At 46.1% G+C, this 20,840-nt stretch overlaps 1 protein-coding gene across 3 annotated transcripts in view; it reads right to left on the bottom strand.

The window, feature by feature from the left end:
* Nucleotides 1-20,840, bottom strand: part of ZHX2 (zinc fingers and homeoboxes 2) — a 75,363-nt gene that overhangs the window by 35,629 nt on the left and 18,894 nt on the right. For 2 of the 3 annotated variants that reach the window (XM_030971028.1, XM_030971027.1), the window contains one exon: nt 8,187-8,248. The gene's annotated coding sequence lies outside the window, so the exon portion shown is untranslated. Of the gene's footprint in view, nt 1-8,186; nt 8,249-17,660; nt 18,146-20,840 lie in introns of those variants that run through there. The other variant, XM_030971029.1, reaches the window with a different exon arrangement.

The following is a 20,840-nucleotide window of genomic DNA, read 5'->3' as shown; positions in this document are numbered from 1 at the left end:
AGTGAGGGGGGAAGATCCCAGGCTTGGTTACATGGGGATTTGTGACAGACCACAGACTTGCAATGCAAGGTGTGTACATGGATCCCAAATCACATTAAAAAAAACCCAAAACAAAACTCCACAAGTCTTGGTCTTCATTTTGGTGGAGTCCTTGTTACTGCTGTATCTATGAGCACTCACTTGGGCAAGATGAGCCCTTTGCTCCCACACAGGGCTTTCTGCCACCTTGGATCCACCCTTAACCTCAGGGGAGGGAAAGTCAGACCTGCCTGAGTGCCTGTCACACCTCTCCAGACTACATGCAAGTCCCAAATTACTGTAAATTGAAAATCTGTGTAGCACATTGCACCCATATAGAGAGGCTGAGTAGTTGATGCTGAGCTGAGGATCTGACAGGTAAACTCTCTCACAGCAGTCTGTGTTCACTGTAGAGCATTTATTTCCCCTCATAAATCACATTTCAGCTTTTCCAATACAACTCCTTTGCACAGTTGCCCAAACAGAAATACAGGCTCCCACCTTCCACTTTTTCCCCCTCCTGATGATCCCAATTTCCCTCCTGGGGAACAGCTTTCCAGACCTGCCACCCATCCCAGCACTCAGGAGCATTATCCACCCAGGACTCCCCCAAATCTTTCAGCACCAGGCCTGCTCCACCACACACACTCCTGGCACAGCCATCCCTCCCCAACAGCCCACTGCTCCCCTCTGCTCAGGGACAGGGACAGCAGAGGTGGCCTGACCTTCCTGGCTCCCCCATCTGCTGCCCTGTCGGTATTTTCACTATCAGCCACCCATAACCATTTCTCTTAGCATGTAGCCCAAGCAGGATTGCTATCCTGCAGCACTTGTCTCTGTATCCTTTGCAAAATTGGGCCATTTGATGAAAACTTCAGGTAGAAATGTTATTTCTGTACCTCCTTGCAACAATTCCTATTTCAGCTACTCAACCCACTGCCTTTTGATACTCAAAAGCATCACTGCTCAGACCTCTACCCTTGCCAATCACCATCAACCCAACCCTTCCCACCTCCTCCCAAGGAACAGCTCCACAAGTTCCCTTTGGTCAGGGCATTTGGTTCAAAGCTCTCAGCCCCCTTGCCCCTCTGAGGCAGCCTGATCACATCTGCTAACAGAGCAGTACTCACCTCCTCCACTCCCTGGAAATGCCAGCTCCATCCATCTGCTTGTCAGCTTCCCCCATGGCAGCCCCTGCCTGTCCCCACCCCATGCTGCCCCTCCAGCATGGCAGGAGCTCCCACCATCCCACTGCAAAGCCTGTCCTGGCTGCTGCCTTGCAAGCCCAATGGAGACCCACATTTGCTATGAAAACATACTTGGTTTTTGCAGTGTGTCAGGTGCTTGGTGGTAGAAAATAAAAAGGATTCCTCCCCAGACCTCTCAGGAAGCAGCAGCTGAGACAGGTGGCTGCAAGCATGTGCTGCTCTGTGGCTGTCACCATCCACCAGAGACCCTGCTTCCATCACAGCTCCTGCCATATCCTGGGATCACCTTTGGATTAGATGGGGTTGCCATCAGCTAGCAGAGGGATTTAAAAAGACAAAGAACTTCGCAAGAAGTATGGGATGCAACTCAGAAGGATTTTTTAAGGAACTGCCTAACACACCCATAGTACTTACTGTATTACTGCAGCAGTAATATTCTCACTCTAGTTTTGGTCATGACAACACACCTTCAGTGTAAACAGGAAGGAAAGCCTGAATCCTCTTCCTGGCTTGCTGGAATGGTTTAGACAAATCTTTAGCACCTTAGTTTACATGCCTGGGGACTGGTTTTGCATATCCTTCTGAGCTGTTAAATCCCAGCTGCCCAGCTGTGAGCAATGTGTAGCAGAGATTAGCTGTGCTGCTTTGGAAGGGCCACCTGACACTGTGTGACCAGAGCAGTGTGACGAGCAAGGACATCCTGCAGCCTGGAACACTGTTATGGACCACCTACAGAAATTGTATAGGTCATCTTTAGTCAGGGTGGCATTCCTCTTGTCCACTTTTTCCCCATCTAGTTTATGGCTCAGAGCTAAATGGGGATAGATAGACAACTGTGAGGGATATGCCTGTGACCTGCCTCAAACATCTGTCCTAAAGCAGGGTGAAACATCTCTGCAAATGGTGCAGTCTTCCAACTAATGCTGGAAGTGGTTAGACAGCTACTATAGAATAACTGCTTAACTTAGAGGCAGCTGGGGTGAAACACATCCTAATCCATCTCTCCAGGTTTACTTTCACTCATTTACAAAATGGGGTAACAGCACCATCCCAGACTCCCTGAGAGTGAGAGGCTGAGCTCATGGATCCCCAGGTCTGGGCCAGCCACCACACTGATACAGATGGATGGGTAATTTATATTTGTACACACAGCCTCAGACCCACGTGCACAAGTCACAACCCTCAACACCCTTTCCCTCAGGAAATAAAGGCGTACCTTCCAAATAAGGTTTCAGTACAATATTAAGGAATGTGATGTGAATAGAGATGAAGTGTGCAATACTGAAGTTAACCACAGGAAATAGGGGCTGGAAGGGAATCCCATGAGAGCAGCACATTTATTTCATTATTATATCACAGACGACATTAAGCATCCACTGAGTCCCTCAAGGCAGAATTCTTGCATAAAAAGCATCCCCATTTACCAAGTATGATAGAACCTGCAACTGTTCTATAAATAAAGGTTATTTACAAAGAGCTGTTAAATATTTATTTTTCTCTGGAGACTGAGTTCTCTGTTCATTTGTCTCTGCTGCAGAATCATTTGGTATCAGGGAGCAGAGGAGCTCACCTAAAAAAAGACTAGGAATCTGTCCAGAGCCTGATCCGGACACAGCACCAGCCTCCTCCACAAGCTGGCAAGGAAAGCATCCAACCTGACACAGAGGGAACACGAAGCAAACAAAACAGGAATGAGCTCATTGGGGAGGCAGAGGTAGAAGAAGGAACACCAGTGATACAGCAGTGATTAATAAATGCTATCACACTGCTTTGTCCTCACAGGGCTGCCTTGGCACTGTACATTGAAAGAAGTGACAACCTTCAATTGTGAAGAGTAACTGCAGATTTGCATTACATTTGCTTTGTGTCTTAGGAACAAGAATGCATCCCTCACAACCAACAAATTCGTCATTTTTTACTTGGGTGTTTTTATTTTTTTAATTTTTTGAAGCTGACAGATCAGGGTGGGGGACACATGACACAGGCTCAACCAAAAAACCCCATGGCTCTGGAATACACTTCACTGCTAACCCTTTGTAGTAGTAATTGTAATAGTTCTTACTCCAGCTTGCCAAAAGCTGTTTTAATTAAATATTAAAAAGCTATTTGTTAAAATAACGTTACCATAGCAACTAGAGAAAGCTAAAATACCCTGGTGCTTCTGACTCACAGCATATTAATCAACCAGCAGCTATTATATAATGAGCACCTCCCTGCAAGCACCAGCAGGAGCCACGGCACCGAGTGCCTGAATGCAGAGCTGGACTCTGCTCTGTGTTTGCTGGCTGCTCCCAGCACAGACCTGGGGAGTTACCGGGGTTCAGCCCAGGAATCACATGCCCAGACATTTTGGGGAAACCATGCTGGAGTCCCCAGGGTCAGTATGTCCCTGTGGGGCACAGAGGGGGTGGCACTGGGCAAGGGGAAGCTCTGGTGAGGGTCACACAGACAGTGGCTCCCCACAGGCCTGCAGCAATGAGGGGCTGAGGTGGCTCCTTCCCAGCAAGCCCCAGCCACCCACCTCCAGTGCTTGTGTGCAAATGCAGTGCTCATACCACACCTATTTCTGTAATTTATTTAATGTTTTTTTTACATTATTGGAATTATTTTTTGTAGCAAGCACCTTCCTACTATTAGGCCAACTGTGCAAAACTGAAGAAGTGATTAAATCTTGCAGGGACAAACAAGCTCTGCTGCTCAACCAGAAAAGCTTATTTCACAGAAACAAGAAACAAAACAAAACAAAGAACAGCAAACAACCACTCCCCCCTCACATGTGATGCCCCCAAAAGATGGAAATACCCTTCTATTCTCTATCCATGCAGCACAACAATGGCAGCCTCAGCCATGCAGCAGGTAAAGCTGCCTGACCTGGCTGCTGCTGGCCCTCCCTGCCAGCCTTCGGGAGGCTTTGCCCCGGGACACAGCTTGTGTTAGAGCAGTGCAGTGTCTCCCATTGCCTTGTTCATGAGCAGCATTGCCACATGGTCTGAAGGGATGGCAACAACTGCAGGAGGGGGTTAGTAGGTGAGGCCAGAGCAATATTACCTCAGGGGAAGAGCACTGGGATGGAGAAGTGCAGCTACACTGGTCAGATGGAGTTGGAAACCACCTTCCTCCTCCTCAGTGACTCAATTTTTTGCTTTTAAGCCCCCTTTCTCTTTTTTTTTTTTCCAAAGGAAAATAAATACCTAACCACACAGTTATTAACCAAAAGGAATGTAATGAATATTACAGCATCTGTATGCCAGCTTTGGTTTCCTGCTGCTTTGTTTGGGTGTCACAGACTGTGGCTATGACAACCACAAGCAGTTATTGGACTGATGTCATTTGTGACATCATACTTAATGGAAAAGAAAAGGAAGAAGAGACAGTATCAAAAATAAGAATGGAGCCAAGATCCCAAAGGACCACCACACTGGGGCTGCTGGAGAGCCAGGGAGAAGCAATCCCATCCTTACCAAAGCCCAGGCAGCACTCAGCTCTGGGGAAAACCTGCCCTGGGCTGTGATATGAACTGCACATTTGCAGTTACATGAATGAAATCCTCTCACCCCTTTTCATCTTGGAGCTGTAATGGAGGCTTTTGGCTGAGCCTCATCTCCCCTGACTAAATTTCTCCTGCTCTCCAACCAACTTCTCCTCCACATCTTTATCCCTCAGTTACAACAGTATTCCCCTCCTTTTACAAAATAAAACATTCTGTCCAAAATTTCCAGTCACTTGCCTGATCGAGCACTGGGAGAATGAGGGCTGGTTTTGGGAGGAGTGCACTGTTTGGAGAGGTGGCTTTGCTGGTGACAAGTACAAGTGACAGTTTCAGGTTGCCACAGCTAGAGCCCCATCTCTTGCCCCATGTAAGAGCAAGGAGGTAGCACCACTGTTGCATTTGGCAAAGCAGTTTCTGTACATTCTGGCATCCCTAACACACTGTTGTCATTTTATCTGCAGAAAATGCTTCCAAGCTCCAAGAAACAAAAATAACCCCAAATTCATCTAAATCTCATCTGATAAGAGAACAGTTTACTGCAACAAGTATATTTTTTGTAGTTGTACATCCAGAAGCCTTGACATTGAGTTAATTTTTCCAAGCTACTACTGCCCAAAGGACACTTTCTCTATTCTTCCTGCTCCCCCACCAGACCTGCTGTGCCTTTGTAGCCCAACACTGCAGCCTGCCCTGGGCATCCTGTGACCTGCATGATCTCACCAACCTGTTCTGCCACGGCATCCAGGGGAGGGAGAGCAGCCACACAACCACCTGAGGATGCTTCTCCCCAGGCACCTACAACCTGGAGGAACCCTCCCCTGCATCCTCCCAGGGCTTGTTCCCCACCAAGAGATGGCTCTGCCATCTCTGCAGAGAACAAAACTCCATCAGCTGAATTCAGCCTATAATAAAGTGGGTATTGCTTTTAAATAGCAGGACAGAGATGCTGCCTTACAAAGGGATGGTGAATTAAAGCCTCATGGGTGAAGCAACAACCACTCACAGCTTGTTCATAACTGTCCCCAGGCCCACTGGAAGTGGCAGGAGCTTCCCAAACCTTCCCTAACAGCTCATAACACAGCTCTTGGTCAAGGCCCCAAGGCAAGGATGTCAGTCAGAGCCACCCTAAGCCCCTGCTGACACCCACACTGCCACCCCTCACAGGGGACAGGCACCTCTGGGAGAGCCACTGGCAAGATTCACCTCCAGCTGCTGGCAGTCAAACAGAGAAAGGAAATGACAAGAAAGCCTTTTTTCCCTTCTCTCCATCAGTTCCCTCATAGAACAACTGAAACATTTTGCAGGGCAGTACTGTGAGACGACAGAGAGAGCTGACACACAGGAGCCAAATTCTCCCAGCTCTGGGTTTTCCTGAGCTTCTGAGCAGGAGGGAAGTTTCTCAGTCAGCACTGTCCCACTGCAGCCACCTCATGCTCCCCAGTTCCTGTCATGCAGCCAGAAGAGAAGAGAGGCAAGTGGGAGCTTCCAGTCTCCTTTCACTGCTGAGCTGTGACTGGATCCTGCTGCAGTAATTTCAGAGCCATCTGAGACCACAGCCCAGCTGCCTGGGGAGCTTCCAAGGCGGCCACTCTTGGCTTTATCTCTCATCCTCTTAACACAGCTATAATATATCAGAGGCACCTGTGGATTACATGCCTGTATCAGCCCTGCTGTTTTACTTTGATTTAATGACACAGACAACACCTATGTGGGACCAGCAAGTTCTTCTCTGAGGAGCAGGTTCTCATGCTCAACCCCTTTGTGGAAACAACCACCACAGGGGTGCATTGGGATGTAGATTCATTAGGAACTGAGAAAATGATTCCCAGATTTCAACACTGCCTACCTAAGAGAAAAACAATCAAGTTTTGGTTCTGAGATGAGCAAAGGGCTTTTCTAAGATGTGGATATATACAAAGCACACTTCTGCTGATTTTTTTCACTTAAATTAGTATCTATTCATCACTCTGAAGCCAACACAGCTGTAAAAAACCACAGAGGCCAGAGCCCACCCTGTGCAATGCTTTGTAAGTGACTCACAAAAAATAAGCCCCACAGCTCAATTAGCAGGTTTTGTGTGGCAGTCTAAACACCAAGGAGTTAGAAGAAAACATTTGTGATTCAAAGGAAGAACATGAACCGTGGACCTTACTGAGGGAGATCAATACAAAACACTGTCATCATTTCACATCCCTTTTTTCTCCAGTTACTGCACTCATTGCCAGTAACCTTCATAAAAGGCTGAAAGAAGGATTCAATTTTTTTGCTTACTAGTTTCTGAATGCTTGATAGGTGTTTATTAGGGAATTTTCACCACACCTTTACCAAACATGGATGGACTCAGTTTTTCTCCTTTAACAAAACTAGCCCTTTCTTTTTCAGACTGATTTCAATTTGGGGTTTTATTCTGCTCTAGCCCAAACAGAAACAGGCTTAAGCCACTGAAATGAAAATAGAAACAAAACTCTGCTGATGTCCAAGTAACCACAGATTGCCATCACCACAGAACAGGGTAAAACCAGGAGTGGAGCTGATTATAAAAGCCTCAAAAAAACCCCTTATTCTACCTGTCTGCTAATAAAATTTACTTACAGAAAGCAAAGCAGCCCAGAACAACAGTATCCAAATTTCAGCCCTGTTATCAAACCTCAGAGCAGCTGCCTCAGGAGCCCACACTGTGCCAGGCACACAGCTAAAGGCTCCAACCAGCATTTCCTGAGGTCCCTTTAGAACAGCACTGGCTGGCCCACCTGGAGAGCTGCAGAGCAGCCACAGCTGCTGGGAAATCCCAGCCCACACCCTCCAGCAATGCATAGGGAAAGGCTGTAGGGCAGCTGCTCTTCAAATATACATTTTCAGGTTTGTGTTTTTTTTTGTAATATATATAGAAGCTCCTGGCTAAGGTGCTTTGAAGCAAGTGTGCAAGTGTCTCCTGTGATATAAAACTTCATTCAAAGCTATTTTATCACATCAGGGGAGACCCAAATATTGGATAGTTTCCTGTTGTGATGACAAGGCTGTGGTGCTGTCCATACACACAAAAAACAACATCACAGCCAATCTGTGCTCTTTTTCCAGTGCAAATGATGCAAGCTCACTTCCCAAGGAATGCCTCAACTCTTCAGCAAGATTCTGTCTTTCCATAGCTGGTAAAGCTTGAAAACAACAAACAAGCTTCAGATGGTGCTAATGGTCCATTCTGCTAACCATATTCTGAGTTAAATGCATTCATGTGGTTTATATCTGTAGTGAGATAATTATTCAGCCTATGTGGCAATACAATGCTGACTTTATTTTGTGGGCTGCAAAGAGGTGCCAAAGGCACTCAACTAGTTCCAAAAGACTGGATTTGCTTGCTGTAAACATTTCTTGAAATGTCTTTAAAAGAAAAAAAATTAGAAGATTCTCCTTCTGTTTGGGCAAGCTTGGATTTCTCATGTAAAGGAAAATGGAAAGAAAAAGCTACTCACTCACAGCACTTGATTTCTTACATCCTGGGAATCTCTCTGAAGATGAACAGTACTTCTGATACCTACAAAGTGGAAAAAAACATGTGAATCAGGGAGACAAAGAAAAGAGAATAGCAGCCATCCCTTTTCCTTTACAACTGGTAATTTAGTTTTTTCACTGACACCAGGAATGCCAGCAGGAATTCCAGCAATTCCCTTTTCCACTGACCACCACTGACAAGCCATTTGAAAGATTTGGTCCTCCAGCCCTTTTACAGTAACATAATGAACCTTAGGAGCCTCTCAGGAGAAAAAAAAAATCCACATTTCTTAGGCCAAGCAGACAGTGGAGAGCACTCACACTGATATCCTGAGATACCACCACTGTGGCTTGCACTGGAAATACCCACAAAACATCTGCTGCAGCTGCCATGCTCCAGAACAAACTCTTTGGCTATTGGGAACTTCTACAAAATGCCATCAAAATTGTCCTTCTCCTCCTTAAAGGGACTCACCTGCTGTCTCCCAAAGCTAAAGTAGGCTTTCCTCATTTTTGCTTTATTTTTTTTTATCCCTAAAAACAGGACGAAGGTTTTGCTTCAGCAGCTGCAAGAGCAGAACTGAACAGAAGAATATTCTCCTTTGGCAGTGGCTGTATGCACACCTAAGAAACACAGCGCCTGCAGGTCTGCAAGAATGGCTAAAGAGATAATAAACAGCCAAGGGACTGCTCTAAGTAAAAGAAATACAAACAGAAAACCACCCCACAAGCCCCCCAGGAAAAGAGGCAGAAGCTTATTGATTGCCTCAGTAGGACTGTGAGCACAAGCTGCACTTTCAGCTCAAGCTGAAATATTTGGGTTTGAAACTCCAGCCTCCTGCTATCTGGCCCGAGGAAGGTCGGCTAACAAACCCGAAAGAAACCACCTGGAGTCTTTTGCTGCTTCCCAGCAGGTTAGGTCGGTATTTTTTTGGATCTTTTCAAAGGAAGATATGACTTGATTTCCTGAAAGAGCATGCTGGCTACTGGAGGAGCTGGGGAGCCAGAAGCTATTACACAACCATAACCATATTTTAGGAGCTTAGGCTAGAAAAAGCTGCATGTTTATTCACAGATAAAAGGGAAACTGCTTCCCGCTCTGCTCCATCTAAGAGTAAGGCAAAAACTGCTAGTTTCACTGAATTGTAAAAGAGAAATAAAACACATGGGATAGCTGCAGATTTTGTGCTATTTATACCTTCAACACTTTGGGACCCAGCAGGCCACCTTCTGCTGCTCTTCCTCCCTCTTTTGGGTCAAATTCTCCATTCTCACATGGTAGGCTTAGGATGAAGCTGTTTCTGTATTTAATGGGCTTAGTCCAGCCATATTTTACTAAAACTGCTATCTGAAATCCTGCTTTTTCAGTGTTGCATCCAACACACAAAAGTGACCCTACAGCTTGCCAACACAACAAAATCCAAACCTATGAATAAAACACTTCTAAAGAACAAGGAAATCACCTACAGTTCAATATAGCCCTGTCCTTCCCCAACCTCAAACCTCTGCTTGGAATGTTAAGTGAAATAAATACGTATGTGTATGGTGCTGTTGCTTGTTGGGACTGTATATTGACCCTCACAATTTTTGGTACTTCTCCTAAAGACCCAGCTGGTGAAATTTCTGCAAGGATCTTCTCCACTTTTGGAAACATAAAGCAGAAAGAAATCTTCAGGGTTATTCCAGCCAATCCCTTGCTGTTGTAATCATCCTGCAGGATCTTCTTCAGAAAGTATACAAAAAGTTTCTGCCCCTCGTGGCTATGAGAATATGATTTGGGTTTAATATAACAGCCCAGAAACAAGTTGGTAATATATGTGTGTATATATATACACACACATACATATTTCAGATCTTTCAAAGTATTTCACACTTCTGGGAGATCTGCTACTGCTTTTGAACACTTGGAGTTAGGCAACAGTGAAATGAAGGAGTCACAAACATGTTTGATATAGAAACACCAACTTTTTCAACAGGTAGGTAATTACTATTGAAAACTCTTGCCTGAGTTTGCTTGTGTTGAGCATCCCCGGTGTAGGCAGCTCTTGAGCAGCCTCCCTTGGGGATGTGCTTACTCCAAGGCAGCACAAGGCAGGAGAAGCAGCCTTCCTTGCCATGAAAACATCACTTTCCTGGGATGCATCACAATGCTGGGATCAGGCAAATTCAGACCAGCCCTCCCCTCTGCACAGGAGGCATTCATACAGCCATCCCCATTTCACCCACATGAGCTGTGCCACACCAATACCCACAGAGCAATGGACAAGAGCTGGGGAGATCTGTATCTGCTGGCTCCCTGTGTTGTCATGGTGAGTACATGTACAGAACAGTAAATGGTGCTTTCTGAGTTACCACACACTCCTGGTTGACAGGAATTGCCTGTTTGTGTGTTTACGTGGCCCACAGCATGCAGTGAGTAACTGCAGCTATCCCAGCCAATATTCATTCTCTGCACACTGAGCAGGAGACTCAGCCACCAGCTGCTTCATCATTCTAGATTCTTTCCAAAAAAACACCTCATGGCAAAACAAAGGAAAATAAACAAAACAGCTTTTACATACTTTATAAACACCAGCACTCCACATGCTTTCTGCAACCCAAACACTACAGCACAAACCACCTAAAATGGGATTATTTTGCTTTATTCACCATGGAGTTTTTCTACAAAAAAAAAAGATTGTCAAGATATCTTCAGAGAGCTAAAAGGCAAATCTTGAGCTGCTGTTAGACAGGGAAGAAAAATAATGGTACTTTTTAGATGCTTGACAGAAAAGTTCCTTTGAGACTCTCTCAACCTACAGAAATTATCAATTTTGCAAAAGCGTATTTTACAGAGAGAAACTGAATTGGAAGCCCTGAAAGCACTTGCTTTCCCAAGCTTGAGATGAAGGAAAATAAACCCCACACTCCTCTCAGCTTCTCTTCCTGAAGATGCAATTGGGTGGTTTAAATCCTGGGGTCAGCCCAAAGCATCCCCATGGAACAGGCTGTGCCAACTCTCCACAGCTCCACCAGCTCTGGTGTTCTCCCCGCAGCACTGCTGATCCATCAAATGGCCTGACTGCCCCAAAGCCCCAAACTGGTGGTACAGGCAATAGGTCAGGAAAAACCTCCTTCACTAAGCCCAGGATGCTGCTTTCCTTTGCTGCTGGCTCAGCAAGGCAGGAATACAGCAAGCCCAGGATGCAGGGTGGGGCACTGGCAGCCACCCACCAGGTCCCTGCTCCTCGCTCCCTGATGTTTGTATCATACTAGGCATTTATTAACTTTTCAGTGTAGCTTACACCTCTATTTCCCTAAAAAACTCCATGATCAAAATTACCACCTTGGCAATGTGAATTACTCCTAACAGCAGACTAGCAATGCCTTCTGTGGAATTAAACATGCACAGCTGTGCTGGAAATGGGGGGTTTGCAGCCTCTCGACTGCAGACTGTTATTACAGCATGATTAGCAGATACAAATGTTCCTGAAAGTCATCTCTCTCCACACACTGAAAATCACAGTTATCCCAGCAGATCCCAAGAGCCCCAACAGCTCCTGGCTGCTGGTTCAGTTCTTGTTAAGCATTCACCAAACCTGGCAGAGCACAGCACCATGGACTAACATGCTCATGAGCCTCCTTGCCTTCAACACCTCTTCTAAAGCTATTAAAATTAGCCCATCTCTGCCCCCATCCCTACAACAGACAAAATACAACTGAAAGTCTACATCAAAACCCTAAATATGCAGTGAAAAAGCCACTAAAAACTCCCAAAGTGCTCTGAGGTCTCTGAGTAAGTGCACACACTCTGTGCAGACAGTGATGCTTGGACAGACCACGGGGTATCTCCCACAGCACTCCATCCCCAGAGGTCTTGTTCCTGTCCCACTTGGCACTCAGCTGTCCTTCTCCAGCCTTTTGAACAAAGTTTAAGAAGAGAGGAGTATTTCCACCCCACAGCAGCTGCTGCTGGCAGCCCCTGAGGTCCCCTGGAAAACCACCAGTGCTGACCTGGAAAACACAGAGCAGGAGGCCCCTCCCAAGCGTCATCTTCTCCACCTCATCAGTGTGGACCACTCACACAAAGTCCTTATCCATCTTGCATAATTTTCAGGGATCTGCGAGCAGAAGCTGTCCCAGCCAGTCAATCCAAGGCTGCACCATGCTGCAGCTCTCCAGCCTTAGGTTCCTCCAGGAAAATTTCTATAAACTACAGGAACAGACCAAACCCCTCTTTGCAATGCCTCCTGATATTACCAACTGCTTTTGAAAACATTACAAAGCATAAAAATAGGCAAAGAGAAAACAACAGCAAAATAAAGAGTAAATACGATCAAAAATCAAATTAGCTGTCTTAAAAAAAAAAAAAAGAAGGAAAAATTTCATAGTTTTAGGCACATTTTCACTGTGCAGCACTGTCCCAGAAACTATTTCTCCCCTCTGAGAGATTTAGTAGATTTCAGAAAACATGTTCTTCTCTGCCAGGTTGAAACTGATCTCACATTCCTCTAGGGAGAAGCAGATGGCTGAGCCAGGCAGCCTGGGCAGCCATGGAGGCCACCTTTGCCTGGCTGCCACCCCAGGGGACTGCTCCAGTCCCTCGGGCCCAGGCTGCTCAGGGCCAGGCTGTGCCCATCCACAGTTCTGCTGAAGCTGGTGAGAAGTGCTGGGGCTGCTGGCAGCAGCTGCAGATGGCCTTGGCTACAGGGTGAGACAGGGGCTGGCGAGGGTCCTGGCCTGGCTTCCCTGGCACTGAAAGGACAGACAGACAGACAGTAATCCTGCCACTTCTCATCTCAGCGCCCTCTTGAAAAATCTGCACACGAACAACAACATTAACCCCACAGCCCCAGCACGGGGAGGTGACCACCCATTTCCTCCTGAAAGAGAACGGGAAAGCATTGCTCAAAGCAGATTATATTTGCTTTTCAACACATCCCCCAGTTGCAGATGTCAGCACAGAGAAAGGTAGAAAGAAAGAAAGGCTTTCTTTCCTACCTCCTTAACTGTTCCTAACTTCCTTCAACAAATCAAAGTGTTTTCTTGAAGGGTGAGAAATCTCAGTCTCATACTATTTTAAATTGGCAGCAAGGGGTTTAGAGCAAGGAGAAGAATGTTTGATTGCATAAGAAAACAGCCAGAGAGAGAAAGTGATGTCCTGTAGGGTTCTGGCTACCAAAAAGTTCATTATTAGTGTATTTGGCCTTTAGTGAGGTTAAACTATTTCACATTATTCCTCTTAACCCTTGCATTTCAGACTGTCACCCTCTGGTTAGTTACCTGCATGCCCATAGTAATGAAGGTGTTGGAAAACATTGCCAGACCCCTCCTCTGCCAGGGCCACGACTGAGAACTGTTTTCCGACACAATGGTTGCCGCACTGTTGTTGGGCACTTTTTCTGCCCAACATATGTACTGCAATAACTTTTTAAACAACCAAGCTGTGGACTGTTAACCTGCTAATTAATTTTCAACACCATGGGATGTCCCCTTATATAGTCACAGAATCATTTATGTTGGAAAGAACCTTTATGCCAAGTCAGCCACTAAACCACGTCCCTAAGTACATCTACACATCTTTTAAATACCTCCAGGGATGGTGACTTCCCTGGACAGCCTGTTTCAGTGCCTCACCACCCTTTCTGTGAAAAACTGTTTGCTAATATCCAATCCAAATCTCCCCTGGTGCAACTTGAGGCCACTTCCTCTCATCCTGTCACTGTTACCTGGGAGAAAAGGCCAACCCCACCTGGCTGCAGCCTCCTTTCAGGGAGTTGGAGAAAGTGACAAGGTCTCTCCTGAGCCTCCTTTTCTCCAGGCTGAACACCCCCAGCTCCCTCAGCTCTCCTCATCAGACTTGTGCTCCAGCCCTTTCCCCAGCTCCATGGCCCTTCTCTGGACAATCTCCAGACCCTCAAGGTCTTTCTTCAGGTTGAGGGGCTCAGAACTGGACACAGCACTCGAGGTGTGGCCTCACCAGTGCTGAGCACAGGGGGACAATCCCTGCCCTGGTCCTGCTGGCCACACTGTATCTGATCCAGGCCAGGATGCCATTGGCTTTTTTGGCACCTGGGTACACACTGGCTCATGTTCAGCCACAGTCAATCTGCATCCCCAGGTCCTTTTCCTCTGGGCAACCTTCCAGCCACTCTTCCCCACAACTGCAGTGTTGCAGTCCCTGTGTTCAGATCCATCCAGGTGCCACACATGGAGATATCTCCATTTGATGGAGATACATTGGTGTAAGTTGTACACTGGGGACAGAGCCAAAAATCACAAACTCCTTCCACTACCCACCAAATACCCAAGCTCATAACAACAGCAGTGTTAAGAGTAGGAAAAAACAAAGAGAGAACTGAAGCAAACACAACAGAAAAACATGCTACCCCACATCAGTCCCCATGATCTAAAGGATGTGCCAACTTGGGAAGGACAGGGGTCATCATTTGAGGCTGCCTGTAAGAGCAGGCAGGTGGGGAAAATGCGGGAAGCAACCCATCAGCACAACTTCCCATATGGATAATGCTAGACTGCAGCCAGAAACAACACCAGCTATTGTCACTGCTCAGATCCACTGTCAGTGTGACACAATTCAAGGCCTCCCAGTATGACTGTTAGGTCTGGCCTGGTCTCTCCAGTTTCAGCCTGATTTCCTCACCACATGACAGAGCCCAGCAGCAATCACTCTTTTCCCTTGCTCTTTATTCACTCCCTCTTTTGTTTCCCTCAACCCTCAAGCTGAAAAGAAAAAAAAGGGGAAAAACCAAGACTGATCAAGACCAGACAGTGACTAGATTTTGTTGCCATAAAAATAAATGCAAGAGGAAGGGGTTTCCCTTTTCCAGCTGTTTAGACCATTCCTATTTTTGGCTGTAAAGCAACCATGTATTTGCAAATTCCTGCCAAACACAGCAGCCATTGGTGCAAAAGTGGTGCAAGAAATGAAATGAGCACAGGATATAAACATAAAGCAAAAGATCACTTTTCTCCTCTCAAATAATTGTGTTTGTGCTTCATTTGCTCATGAAGACCAGCACTGTTAGGTGTTGTTGAGTTTCTTGTTTTCAGTAAGAGCGTCCATGTCCCTCTACCTGCAAAGTTCAGCGAGAGGTACCTGAGTCAGCTACAAGTAATCACAGAGCCACAAACATACCACAGGAAAGGAATATAAGGGTCCCTTATATTCCTTCTAGGAATATAGGTTCCTGCTAGGTCCTGAGCTTCAGCTGCTCTCCTCACTGCAAACTCCTGGAGGTCCTGTTTGATGGGAGCATCTCCCAGGGCATGGTCCTGCCCGCTGCACTTCTCCCAGCTGCACAGCCCCAGCCCTGTCTCTTCAGTATCCCCATGCTCCAGTAAATGGAGCCACAAGGGGAAAGTCTGCACACACTGACACGCTAAAAAAGTGACTGATCCCAGGGACTGGGAAGGGTTGTGGAAATCCCCACAAAGCAGCTGCTTTTGTGGCCTTTTCTCCCTATCCTGGGGATAGGCAACACAGCCCGGGCAGTGTGTCTGCTTATTCTGTTAAGAATCAGTAACTCTGGGCCCATCCTTCCCCTCCAGCTAGACTTTAACTTTTAAGGCCAAGAATACAAAGGGATAGAATCAAAGTCTCCTACAGCCTGTCAGTCTTGCTGTCCCACAAATTTATCCTATCAATTTATCACCTTCACTGCTCTGATGCCTGTATTGAACATTAATTTGCTATGTGTCTGGGTACACAGCCCTGAACAGCCTGGGATGTTTTTGGAAACCAAAGCAACAGAGGTTCACTGAATGTGTGATTCCTCCAGATCTGTGCTCCATTGGAATAAAATTAAGGTTTGGATCTGTCTTAGTTTGAGAAGTAGGCCCATGGGAATCTCATGAGGTTTACCCAAGTGCAGGATGCTGCACCTGGGTCAGGGTGACCCCTGGGACCAATCCAGGCTGGGGAGGAACAGACCCAGAGCAGCCATGCTGAGACCTGGGGGTGCTGTGGATGACAGCTGGGCATGACCCAGCAATGCAGCCCAGAAAGACAAACACCCTGGGCTGCATCAAAACCTCCTGGGCAGCAGGTTGAGGGGAGTGATTCTGCCATTCTGCTCTGCTCTGGTGAGACCCCACCTGCAGCTCTGGGGCCCTCAACACAGGAAGGACATCAACCTGTTGGAGCAAGTCCAGAGGATGTCACAAAGATGATTAGAAGGATGGAGCACCTCCCCTACACAGAAAGGATGAGTGAATTGCGATTGTTCAGCCTGGAGAAGAGAAGGCTTCAGGGTGACCTAACTGCAGCCTTCCAGTACCTGAAGAGAACTATAGGAACTTACAGGAAAAATGGGTCAAGAATATTTACAAGGGCATGCAATGCCATGACAAGGGATAATGGGTTCAAATTGAAGGAGAATAGGTTTAGGTCAGATATTATGAAGAAATTCTTTACTGTGAGGGTGGTGAGACCCTGTCACAGGTTGCTCAGAGAAGCTGTGGTTGCCCTGTCCTGGAAAGTGTTCAAGGTCAGGCTGCACAGGGCTCTGAGGGAGCTGACCCTGCCCATGGCAGGGGACCTGGAATGAGACAAGTCCCTTCCAACCCAAACCATTCTGTGATTCTACTGGAATACATCTGGAGCACCAATATTTTTTACAGCTTTCTACCCCACTCAGGATTGAGGATATATTCACATTTCTGAGAGAGAACCGTGCTACTACTTGGATACAACTTTCCCACTCACTCCAGCAGAAGCAGGTTTGAACCAAGGAGAAAAAGTGCAATTCACATCCTGCTGTGAAGACTGTTCAGGAAAAATGCACTTTCATCTTTTAAAAATCAGACCAAATCAGATTTAATACAAAATGTATCTTATCCTTCCACATAATCAGCAACATGACATTAAATTTCTTCTGTCTCATGATATATTTAATGAGGGGGAGAAAACCAGACAAGTGCACTCCCCTTTCTCCAGTACTCCTTGTTATTCTTCCAGAACAATTCTTCAAAGGTACTGAGATCACTGTATGTTACCTCCTTTTTGAAGGATCAGATACATTGCATCAAAAAGCATGCAGGAAAAGTTCTAGGGCATGAAACCAATTTTTGCACACTTTTATCTGGGTCAGCTTTTCTATTGATTCTGCAAATACTGTATCATTTTTTTAAAGTTAAGGGTTTTTTTAGTTTAAAAAGAAGAAAAAGAGAACGTCAGAACTCAAGTCAAACATCCATCTCAGCCAAGGACTGGTTTTGTTGGGTGACTCCAAATCAAAAAGGTAGATTTTTTTATCATAAAATCCATCTAACAGTGAAAGGGATCTGGATCGACTTCTAAATTCAGTAAATGCCTTCTTCCCATACTGGGTCTATTTTCATTAATACCATTAATACCATCTTTGCTGTTAGGTGTACAAAACTTAGCAACAGCTGACAACATCTAAGAAAGCTAACATGAAACAAACACATCAAAACCACTCAGACACATGTTTTACCATTAATTCCTCCCTTCCTTTCTCTGCTCCTCTGCCAAGTTTTCCTCCATGGTTATGAACTACTTGGCACAGCCTCCAGCTTTGCTTTGTGTTGTTTCATCAACCAATGTGTGTCTTGAGGTGCTCTGAAATAGAAATAATAAGTAAGAACTGGCCTCAGGTGATATTCTGTATTAGGAGATGACTTATTGCAGATACCCTGAAGATCTGAATCAACTTCATCTGTACACACACATGGTAGATGGAGGAAGGACCCTTCCCAGAGGACTCCTACCAATGGGTGACAGTTCCTAGTATGGACAACTCAGAAAATTTGCTTACCACTCCAGATGACAGCAGAATATAATAAATAAAGTAGTGGGGAATGTCAATTAGGTTGGTGAAAATAAAGAGCTAATGAACTGTCTCTCAAGTGCTTTTCCAGAATGGAACGCTTTTACTTCTGAGAGATACTTTTTGCATATTTTCATGGTGGTGTGATGCTGGGAACTCCACCACATTGTCCAAGAGCCTGATTATCAAATGCGCTTCTGCTGGAATTCGGGTGCCTGCTTTGACAAAATCTTGTTTCACAGGGATCTGGGCACATGGGAAGAGAGCCTGTACACTTCCAAGTGAGAACTCAAGAGGGGTCTGACTAAGATAAGCATTTATTCCCTGGCTCTGGGACTCTTGTCTGGCATGTTCAAGATCCAGAGGATAGTCTGCACAGATTCATCAACCATTTATACTCACTTTTCCCAGTCTGGAGTGCTTGGATGGAAAGATGAGTAACCATTTCCATCCCACCCACACTTTTTGTGACCCATACAAAACCCCCAGCCTAACTGATTTCTGACACACAAATTATTAAACCCCAACACTTCCTTGCCATGATTTTACCCCATTAAGCCTTGTCCTTGTTAGGAACCTTGCCAGTCCTGCATGAGGCTGCTGGATGCTGCCTCCAGCACTGCACATCAATAAGCAAAGAGCTGCAGACCAGTGAGCTGCCCTCTCTGCAGCAGGGCTGGAGGTGCCTCTGGCCAAGGATGGCCCTGCTTCCAGAACCCCACCCTGCTGTACTCCCACCCATGGCCCAAGTGCAGTTATTAATATACTTCTAATTGCAGGAATTATTGCTCTGTTACACTATGTCTTCACTCTTCCCCCATGCATTAACTGGTTGCTTGGAGCTTTGCAATCCTTCAAAGAAAATGCTTTGAAAAATAAGACTGAGGAGGCTCACGTTAAATTGGGAAATGAGCACGCCTTTCTGGCTACCCTGAGAAACTAGGACAGGCTTCTCTCCACCAAATCTCCAGGTATCTCTGAGGCAGCAACAGTCGGCACAATTCTTAAAATACGCACAGGCTGATTAAAGGCTGGCTTGCAGCACTCACCAGATCTGCAGCATTAGTGCAGACTTTCAAAATCAGACAGGACAATTTATGAAAGAAACCTTCTCCAAATGCAGGACTGCTTGCTGGACCCCCTTTCTTGCCCTCCCACCTCACAACACATCTAAAGCTCCCCTTGGGAAAGCCTGAGGTACCCAAGTGGGCACGAGCAGATGTATCCACACCTTGGATGTCAGTCCAAATTCAAACCAGCAGCTGCTTCAGCGTTAAAGTTGGATTGTAAGCCACACTTTTCCAGGGTTACTGACAACCAGCCTCCATCCTGCTCCATCCCTTGCTGGGAGATGCAGTGCAGATGTCTGAGGGGAGCTGGGACAGCTGGCCAATGGATCTCCAAAGTGTCAGAAGAGACAACTGCAGAGCAGACTATAAAACAAATACCCCATCACAACAGGCCCCTTTCCCTGGGGGAAAGGTTTTCCCCTGTGTGTCACATCCCACGCTCTCTCATTCATGTGCTTGCTCACACTGCAAAGGCTTCATTAGCAGAGAGGGCCGAGCGCTGCCAGGCCCTGCCCTGCGCTCCCCTCGGTGATGGATAAATCCAGACTGAGTACCAGCAACATCCCCCCTCACAACAGGGGGAACAAGGGCTGCTGCCCTTCCACTGCCTGCCCCACCTTCCTCTCAAGTATCAGAGCACCCCCATGCCAAAATGAACTTAATGTGGTGGTGTCATCCTGTCACTATGGATGAAGCAAAGCAATACTAATAGTTTGGATTTATTTATGTCAGTTTGAATTCAGGCAAGGTTGCAAATCTGGCTTTGACTGAGCCCAGCACACCCCAGCAGTGCAAAGTGCAGACCCCAGCTGTGGCAGAAGGTGCCCTGGCAGGTACCACCCCGGCCATCACTGCTGGCTGCCCTTTCTGTGCCAGGCTCAGGCTGTGGCACTGCAATGCCCATGGGAGGGGGTGGGCTCCAGCTTCCCTCAACACCATCACCCTGCACTGCCACTCACCCCAAAACCTCAACCATGCAATCCAGCCAGCTCAGCTTACTAACACCCCCTCACTTCAATATTTAGGGCACTTTGCCACAAATGCAGGTGCTTTTATTCCTCTGCTCTTTCACGTGGACTTCACTAAACAGCTTTTGGCCACCTGTCCCACAGGGGACAGTTCAGCATCTTGAACAGAGCTATCAGGCACACAGGTTAATGGATGAATGTTAATGTACAAATATGCTGAACCTAAATGGACTCTCTCAAATGAGATTCAGAAATAACTACAGTCAGAAAATATAGTCAGAGGTCACCAGAGAAACCTACTGGTAATGCAAATTCAAATTTATACAGAATCATAGAATAGTTTGGGTTGAAAAGGACCTTTAATTATGTATTAATTACAATTAACATTGATTTTAGTCCAATCCTCTGTATATACACAACCTCTCAGTGAAGGAAACATTGACCCTAAAGGATCTCCTATAAAGCAAATTAAGTAAACACCTTTAAACAAAGCTCAGCAACCCTCCAAATCTAGGCAAGGTAGTTACAGCTCTCTTTAGCCTGTACTTCATGGATCTTCACAACAGTCTGTGGAATCAGGCACAACTTTCCCATTTGTCCCTTGCAACATTATGACAACTTCTGAATAACTGTGAAGCAGCACAGCTTCCTCAACTGGAACATCCTCCACTGTCCCAAGGCAAACTGCACTGTTTGGATTGAATTTCTGTTTATATGGCTGTGTTTTCCAGATGAAATGTGTGGTCTAAGCAAAAAACACATCCAGAGTCTTCACTGACTTCATCCAAACTCAGCCACATGTTCTCACA

This window comes from Camarhynchus parvulus, chromosome 2 (assembly GCF_901933205.1).
Source record: "Camarhynchus parvulus chromosome 2, STF_HiC, whole genome shotgun sequence".
Lineage (NCBI taxonomy): Eukaryota > Metazoa > Chordata > Aves > Passeriformes > Thraupidae > Camarhynchus > Camarhynchus parvulus.
The sequence above is the reverse complement of the archived record's forward strand: the minus strand, read 5'-3'. Positions and strand labels throughout refer to the sequence as shown.